This window comes from Apteryx rowi, unplaced genomic scaffold, assembly GCF_003343035.1.
Source record: "Apteryx rowi isolate R43461 unplaced genomic scaffold, aptRow1 scaffold_1458, whole genome shotgun sequence".
NCBI lineage: Eukaryota > Metazoa > Chordata > Aves > Apterygiformes > Apterygidae > Apteryx > Apteryx rowi.
The window spans coordinates 24,786-27,589 of NW_020447706.1; positions in this window are offsets into that span (position 1 = coordinate 24,786).

Consider the following 2,804-nt stretch of genomic DNA (forward strand, 5'->3'; position numbering starts at 1 on the left):
GTCCGGAAGGGCCTAAGACTGCCCAGGAAACAAGGCTTGAAAGGAATCAGCTTGAAGCCTCACAGTTTTACCACAGGCTTGAGGAGATTTGCATATCATTCCTGATCAAAAGGTCTCCACAGTGCTATCCTGAAGCATTTTCTTGTCTCCTGCTTACAGGAAATCTCCCTGCCAACCACCTCCTCTTAAGAGAGCGGCCTCCTCTACGCAGACTAACTGCTCTTAACACGGAGAAAGGAAAGGGAGACACAAGCAAGGGCAAAGCTCATGGCAGGTGAGACCCTTGGAGAAATGGATGAGGGTGACCCTGTACTCTCATGGTTGTTTGAGTGAGATGTTTCCTTTGAACATCGTGTTTTTAGAAACTCAGAATGCCTTTGACCATGTGTCATAATAACTGCTGATACCTTGCTGGATGGCCAGCACACATGAAGTTCTTGGGAGACAGCTGTGTTCACTTCATGTTTCTCCTGACTCTGCCTCCAGGTTACAGGCTTTTTGGAAACTCAGTGCAAACCTAGCTTCTGGAAGATGAGGGCCCTTTTGTGATACCCTTCAGATTTGAGTAAACAGCATCATTTTTTCGTGGTGACAAGAGTGTTGGGAGTCTATAGACATTTTCGAGGACGAGGGAAAGACTGAATGCTCTTGTAATGCCTTTCAAAGAGAGGAGRTGTTTGTCTGAGCTCTGTCCCACTTTCTGGGCTGTTCCCAACAGCCAATGAGTACTAAGTCAGAATGGATTAAACATGGAGGAGCTCTTTCTTTGAATGGAAAGGATGTTGCTTTGCAAGGCAAAGTGAAATTGCACTCATCCTGCCACMCAGGATACAGAGCAGAGAGTCTTTTCATGATTTCAGTTTGATTTGGTTACCTTGAAGCCTTTTCATTCATATGAAAACTTGTCTTGTGGCTGGCACAAGAGAGTGGCAGGGACAGGTAAACGGCAGGCACTCTTTACTCCCTTGATCACTTGCTCCATYTTTGACACTGGGTCCCCATAACAGTACATTTTACATCCGCAAACACAGAGTATTTTGGCGCACCGAGCAGGGATAAATGCAATTGCCAGGAAGGGGGGTAATGATGTCCCTCAGAGCCTGTCCTTGCAGAAGACCTGGCTCCACACATTTATTTGAACCCAAGTCATTCCCCTGCAGACCTGCCTCGTGCTGCCAGAAGCAAGAGCCCAGCTTGTGAGCTTGGGATGGAGTTCAAGCTCGCCCTGTGCTCACACCACCTCCCCATGATGTGTGTTTTCAGTGTGCTGCCAGCCATCCAAGGGAGCTCCTCAAGGAAGGCGGAGAAAGGCAGGAGGAAGCCAAGTGCTGAAGCCAGATACCCATAATTGTCAGCAAAGCCGAAGGAAAAGAGAGAAAAGCCAGCACTGAAGGCGAGGAGAGAAATGGAAGAGCCAGAGAGGACCCAGGTACAGGGAAACCTTTTTAAACCTTCAGACAGAAAAAGCCTTTCCTCTACCCCAGGGGAGCTGAACCTTGAAGGTACTTCAGGGACCCTGTCACAGATGCCTTGAAATGCATCTATAAGAGGCAAAGGACCACCAGGAATGGGGTCTGTGGTCCAAGAGAAGTGCCAGGGTTATTAAAGGCCCATTGCTGGTCTGTTGGGGGTTGGGGAAGCAGCAAGCAAGGCCATGAGCAGTCATGCTAAGGGTACAAGCTGAGGTCAGGAGGGGTATTTAGGGTCGTTTGTTCTGACCTGCTGATGCCGGCAGTGGGGCTGCATTCATAGCTGCTGCTCAGGCAACAGCAATTCCTTCCCCTCCTGCGCTATGTGAGAGATGTGCGACTGAGATGGAAAGTTTGGCTGGCAGAGCTGGTGAGCCTTGGTGAGGCTGGCACATGCCCTGAGGGCTGTGTGGAGGTGGCTGTCCTGTTTCTCCAGCTACGACTGCAGCGTCCCTGCCTGGGCAAGGGATTTCTCCTCCCTTGGGGTGCCTGAGGCCCCACCAGACTTGGGGGCTGCTGAGGGCCCAGCTGCTGCAGGCGCCAGCTGCTCTAGTGCGGCATGTTCGGAGTGTCCGAGTGAGGGGAGACCCAGCGTACAAATGCTGCTCTGATGCCAATGTAGATTTGGCAGATGTCACAAACACTGACAAACCTGCGGCCTGACCTCAGCCTACCCACGACCAGCAGGGACGAGGGGGCYGATGATCATCCTCGAGAGAGAAAGCCAAGTATTAAGGATGTGTACATCTACCACCTGGGGCCAGAGGAGGAGATGACGGTGTTTGTTTACTTCTCCAACATAGATGAGGAGGAGAAGAGAGAGCAGCAGGCATCAGAAGAGACRGTATATGGAGTGAGTGTGTGTGAGTCTCAGGGTGAAACCTGAGCTCAGACGGGCTTGCAAGGATTGTGTGCTTTGAGCCGCTGAGCCCGGTAGCAGGATTTCCTTTTGGAGTTCTGCTCTGCCAAAGGGAATCCCTTCCACTCATTCATGCTGCAAGGAGTGAGATCCCAGCAGGATAGCAGGGGCCAGTGGGCAATTGTGGTGATGCCCTGGTCACGCTCTAGCATCCCCCTGAGAGCACGTTGAGGTCACTTTCTGGGTTGTAAAGAGCCCCTGTGAGAAGTTGTCTGTGGTCTGGGGAGGAATAACCTGGGGAGGAATAACCCCATGCAGCAGTACAGGTTGGGGGTTGACCTGCTGGAAAGCAGCTCTGCTGAGAAGGACCTGGGAGTGCTGGTGGACACCAAGTTAAGTATGAGGCAGCAATGTGCCCTTGTGGCCAAGAAGGCCAATGGTATCCTGGGCTGCATCAGAAAGAGTGTTGCCAGCAG